General features: G+C 42.9%; 1 long non-coding RNA gene across 1 annotated transcript in view; it reads right to left on the reverse strand.

Moving 5' to 3' along the window:
• LOC145516477 (uncharacterized) overlaps positions 1-5,721 on the reverse strand; it is a 68,219-nt gene extending 62,498 nt beyond the window's left edge. Inside the window, exon 1 of the long non-coding RNA XR_014061420.1 lies at positions 5,596-5,721. This is a non-coding gene — a long non-coding RNA (uncharacterized LOC145516477). The remainder of the gene's footprint in view (positions 1-5,595) is intronic.
• Between the last annotated feature and the right edge of the window lie 569 nt (positions 5,722-6,290).

Here is a 6,290-nt window from a genome sequence, read left to right on the forward strand (position 1 = left end):
ACCCCATGGACTGTAGCCTACCAGGCTCCTCTGTCCATGGGATCTTCCAGGCAAGAGTACTGGAGTGGGATGCCATTGCCTTCTCCGATATTAAGTATACTTACAGCATAATTTTACCAGCTGAGTCATATGGCCTGAGTGGAATGAAAGTTACACCAGGCCCTGTCTGGCTCTACTGCAGAGACGCCTTTTATTTTGAGACCTACTTGAATATGAAATTCTTTCAAGTGACTCGTTAAATTGTATGGGGAAATCTTTCCAAGTGTTCTATGTACTACTTTTACCATTTGCAGGTGCCAACAACTGAGTCTCTTTCTTAGAGGTAAGGTGTACAAGGTGGGCTATTTTTCAGGGTATATATCACTGGACTCTGAAAATCTACCAATATAACAGACTGCCAAAATTTTGTGGATGTTATCTCATATGATCTTGCATGTTTGTGTCTAAACAGGACATCCAGATACTTTACACTTCCTGTTTATCATGCCTAACTAGCAACACAAATTTAATAACAGGCTTCCATGATATTCTAAAGAATATAAAAATAACTATGGTCCCTCCAGATTATATACTGAAATGGAGATATGGGAGATAACTTCAGCCAGGGTCCAGAAAATAGACACATACTGATTTTTCCTTCGTGTATGTTCTGTGCTTTATCTCTCAGTAGTGTCCAGCTCTTTGTGACAGCATGGACTGCAGCCCTCCAGGCTCCTTTGCCCATGGGGATTCTCCAGGCAAGAATACTGAAGTGGGTTACCTGGCCTTCCTCCATGGCATCTTCCCAATCTAGGGATTGAACCCAGGTCTCCTGCATTGCAGGTGGATTCTTTACCAGCTGAGTCACCAGGAAAGTCCTTGTGAATGTGAGGGACCTCTTTCTGATCGACTTTTCTGATGAGGATGGAAAAGATGAAATTGCCACATAAATATCCAATTACCAAATGCTAGTGGCTGTTTTAATCTGCTTATTAAAAATACAATATTTGATATAATAGCTACAATTGGGGCTACAATTGGATAAATTTAGAATAGTCCACTGTTATTCAGGGCTTCCCTGGTGATTCAGATGGTAAAGAATCTGCCTGCAATGCAGGAGACCTGGGTTTGATCCCTGGGTTGGGAAGATCCTCTGGAGAAGGGAATGGCTACTCACTCCAAGTATTCCTGCCTGGAGAATTCCATGGAAAGAGGAGCCTAGTGGGCTACAGCCCATGGGGTCGCAAAGAGTCAGACACAACTGAGCGACTAACACTTTTACTGTCATTCAGCATGATCTGTGTAAATTTACCGGCACCATACTGATTAACTGAATATTAACATCATGCAGACCATCAGGTTATCTTTCAAATATTTCAGAGTAGCAATTCCTACTATCCCACTTAGTATATGGCTACTGCTGCTGCTGCTGCTAAGTCTCTTCAGTCATGTCCGACTCTGTGCGACCCCATAGATGGCAGCCCACCAGGCTCCGCCGTCCCTGGGATTCTCCAGGCAAGAATACTGGAGTGGGTTGCCATTTCCTTCTCCAGTGCATGAAAGTGAAAAGTGAAAGTGAAGTCGCTCAGTCGTGTCCGACTCTTTGTGACCCCATGGACTATAGCCTACCAGGCTCCTCCGTCCATGGGATTTTCCAGGCAAGAGTACTGGAGTGGGGTGCCATTGCCTTCTCCGAGTATATGGCTGAGTGAGGTGATTTCAGGAACTTTTAATCAACATTCTTACCATACTGACGTTTTTCCCACAGTTAGAGAACTGTGATGGTGCTGTGATTTACTGCCAATTATAACTCAGAATGTTGACGTTCACTCTTGCCATCTCCTGTTTGACCACTTCCAATTTGCCTTGATTCATGGACCTAACATTCCAGGTTCCTATGCAATATTGCTCTTTACAGCATCGGACTTTGCGTCTGTCACCAGTCACATCCACAGTTGGGTATCGTTTTTGCTTTGGCTCCATCCCATCATTCTTTCTGGAGTTATTTCTCCACTGATCTCCATTAGTATATTGGGCACCTACTGACCTGGGGAGTTCATCTTTCAGTGTCCTATATTTTTGCCTTTTCATACTGTTCATGGGGTTCTCAAGGCAAGAATACTGAAGTGGTTTGCCATGCCCTTCTCCAGTGGACCACAATCTGTCACAATAAACTGTGGAAAATTCTGAAAGAGATGGGAATACCAGACCATCTGACCTGTCTCTTGAGAAACCTGTATGCAAGTCAGGAAGCAACAGTTAGAACTGGACATGGAACAACAGACTGGCTCCAAATAGGAAAAGGAGTACGTCAAGGCTGTATATTGTCACCCTGCTTATTTAACTTATATGCAGAGTACATCATGAGAAACGCTGGGCTGGAAGAAACACAAGCTGGAATCAAGATTGCCGGGAAAAATATCAATAACCTCAGATATGCGGATGACACCACCCTTATGGCAGAAAGTGAAGAAGAACTAAAGAGCCTCTTGATGAAGGTGAAAGAGGAGAGTGGAAAAGTTGGCTTAAAGCTCAACGTTCAGAAAACTAAGATCATGGCATCTGGTCCCATCACTTCATGGGAAATAGATGGGGAAACAGTGGAAACAGTGTCAGACTTCATTTTTTGGAGCTCCAAAATCACTGCTGATGGTGATTGCAGCCATGAAATTAAAAGACGCTTACTCCTTGGAAGGAAGGTTATGGCCAACCTAGATAGCATATTTAAAAGCAGAGGCATTACTTTGCCGATAAAGTCCGTCTAGTCAAGGCTATGGTTTTTCCAGTGGTCATGTATGGATGTGAGAGTTGGACGGTGAAGAAAGCTGAGCGCCAAAGAATTGATGCTTTTGAACTGTGGTGTTGGAGAAGACTCTTGAGAGTCCCTTGGACTGCAAGGAGATCCAATCAATCCATCCTAAAAGAGATCAATCCTGGGTGTTCATTGGAAGGTCTGATGTTGAAGCTGAAACTCCAATACTTTGGGCACCTCATGCGAAGAGCTGACTCACTGGAAAAGACCCTAATGCTGGGTCGGATTGGGGGCAGGAGGAGAAGGGGACGACAGAGGATGAGATGGTTGGATGGCATCACCGACTCGATGGACATGGGTTTGGGTGGACTCCGGGAGTTGGTGATGGACAGAGAGGCCTGGCGTGCTGCGATTCATGGGGTCGCAAAGAGTCGGACACGACTGAGCGACTGAACTGAACTGATAACTCAGAAGCCACACAGATGACCATAGAATTAATCCATGAATCCACTGTAATTTTTGTGAGATGGCCATGACATGGGATATTTTTTTTATCAATTATTTAGTAGGTCCCAACTATAAATGAAAATAATAACATTTCAGGTTATTTTGATTCTAAGTCGGAGCATAACTTATAATCAACAGATATTGACATATATGGCATTTTTTTATTGTACAGTTGCTCTGGTAAGTATTCTTGGATCTCTTTAAGGAAAGGTTTAGGGTTAAGATTTAATATATGAACATATAGCAGTGTCACAGGGTTCATCCTGAAAGGAAGCAAGTCTTCCCTTCAATCGCTTTTCAGATCATGTTTTTCCATTATGTCAGCTGACATCCACTGTTTGGTCTCCAGCTTTTGCTACTTTTTGGTGATGTAATAAGCAGAATCCATGTTACCAACTCAAAGAAGAAAAAAAAAGGAAGAATCTATGGTAAGGGTAAATTAAATAGACCATATTCTTTAAAACAGCTTTGACTATTTACCATTACCATGGATTCTGCTTTTCTTTTTATTTTTTTTAAACTTTGACTTCTTCTTTTATTTTTTCCATTATTGAAGTACAGCTGATTTACAAGGTTGTGCTAGTTTCCAGTGTACAGCAAAGTGAATCAGTTTTACAAATACATATAGCCACTCTATTTTAGATTCTTTTCCCATATAGGTCATCACAGAGTATTGAGTTCCCTGTGCTATCAGTAGGTTTTTGTTAGTTATCTATTTTATATATAATGTGTATATATAGATTCTTATAGATTCAAAGGTCCCGTAGCTTTCAAATGCTAGATATGGTAAATAAGCCAATACATCCTATTTTTTCCTTATACTTTATCCCAATCTTCCCCGAATAGGAGATTCAGTAACTGTTATTCCAGAAACCCATAATAGACTATCACCAAGCCACTTAATAACAATAGCAGGGCTCTTGTTATCTTATGTGGAATGATTCAATTTCTGAATGTCATTCTGAAAATCTTAAGTTACTTCTGGTACCCAGTCCCTTGACTTTGGTTCCTTCAAGAGTAGAACCTGAGACAAAGAGGTAAGTTTAGGCAGTGTTCTGAGAAGTACATTTATGAAGCTCAAGTAAAGAAGAGGAAAAATTTTGACAGACAACAATTCCATTTATTTATACCTTAAATAAAAATATTGCTGGAATCAGCAATTACAGCCAAATTCACTGGGCGTCCTATGAGGAGCCACCAAGAATGAACCTCAGGATTGTTTCAATAACAGGTTAATTGGAATTTTTATCTCTTACTCTCATCCCCCAGTTTTGATGATTGTCCCTGAGTTAAATCTGACATTTCTGCAATATCTTACACATGAGATTCAGCCAACTCAGAAAGACACAAATACCAGGTGGGGGACGGGGACTGTCAGCCTCAACGGAAACTCTCCATCACAGATTAACTAGCAGGAATATATATGGATAAGCGGTATCTGCTCTGAGGCATTCGGGAAAATCTAGCATGGCAAAGCTTTTACAATTAAATGTGGTGCATGCAATACTCATCATTTTTCTTGTTGAAACAGGAATCTGACTGTACAAAATTACTCAAACTACAGAGATGGAGGGACAACCAGGCTTAGGCACTGGGATGGATATTCTCCCGAACCAAGCTCCACTCTTGCTTCTCTTTTTCAGTTTGTATTAAGGTAAACAAATTTTACTTATAATCCCTGGGACTGCTGCTCTGGCTTCTGGTTTTCTTCAGTCACAGGATTCAGCAACTGAGCAGAGGGCAGGTAGAGGAAAAGGCTGAGACGTTTATTTTCCTCACTATCTCACAGCTCTGTTATGGGTTTGTCACGCCTGTGTTCCCCTTCAGGACACACATGGATTGGACAGCACCTCCCGAAATCTATATATAACTCTTGTCACATTTAGGAAAAAGCTCCCCCACCCCACCCTCACATGCTGTAATTAGTCAGGATTCTTCAGAGAAACAGAACCAACAGTGTCACCTGCAAAGCTTATTAATAATTCCTGGAAATAAAAATAGAATGTGTGTAATAAAATAAAGTCTAACCGTTTTTCCGGAGAAGGCAATGGCAACCCACTCCAGTACTCTTGCCCGGAAAATCCCATAGACGGAGGAGCCTGGTAGGCTACAGTCCACGGGTCCGGAAAAATCAGACACGACTCAGCGACTTCACTTTCACTTTTCACTTTCATGCACTGGAGAAGGAAATGACAACCCACTCCAGTACTCTTGCCTGGAGAATCCCAGACACAGAGGAGCCTGGTGGGCTGCCGTCTATGGGGTCGCACAGAGTCGGACACGACTGACGTGACTTAGCAGCAGCAGCGGCGGCAGCAACAGTTTTTCTTCTCCTTTGTTGCTTAGCCTAGTCTCACCTGCTTACAGGGTGTTGTGTGCAGAGGCTTTGACTCTACCTGGCACCTCAGACCAGAGGTCCTTGTGTGGGACAGCTGCAGTGGCACGTTAGCTCAGGACTCTGTAGAAACGCTATGCGGGACACAATTCAAGATGGCGGTGGCGACCTTGTGCGGAAAAGCTGGGCCCAGCACTGCACTCAGGAGCCTTGAGCAAAAACTCCACCCACCTCACGAGAACTCCGCCTACTTTCCTCCAAGCTGACAGCAGCCCTAGGAAGCAGCCCCGCCTACTGCCTGTGGTGAGAGTGCAGAAGCCCTGAGCTGGAGAAGCTGCAAGCACTGCAGGAGCAGGTTGGAGGCGCTTTATTTAAAACTGCCTGAATCAGGGTAAAAGATGGTCTCAGGGTACTGCTGGCCGAAAAGTACTGCAGGAGCTGTAGGACTGGGGAACCAGGTCCAGGAGGAAGCCATACAGAATTGCAGAGACTTGCCAATTATGCACAGAACCAAGAAGCAAAATTATTTCCTTCTAGTATCTCACGAGTGCTCGCCACTGACACAGCTTCACTGTCAGGTGGCAAAGAAAACCATAGGGCTAAATTCATTTTAGAGGCAAAAATTAAAAGAGTAATTTAGGAGCTTAAAGGCAATAAATTGATAACCCATACACTTACCTATATAAAATATAAAATTAGATATTTTTGAAGTGTTCT

This window comes from Giraffa tippelskirchi, chromosome 8 (genome assembly GCF_054371585.1).
Source record: "Giraffa tippelskirchi isolate mGirTip1 chromosome 8, T2T-mGirTip1v1.2.pri, whole genome shotgun sequence".
Taxonomy (NCBI): domain Eukaryota; kingdom Metazoa; phylum Chordata; class Mammalia; order Artiodactyla; family Giraffidae; genus Giraffa; species Giraffa tippelskirchi.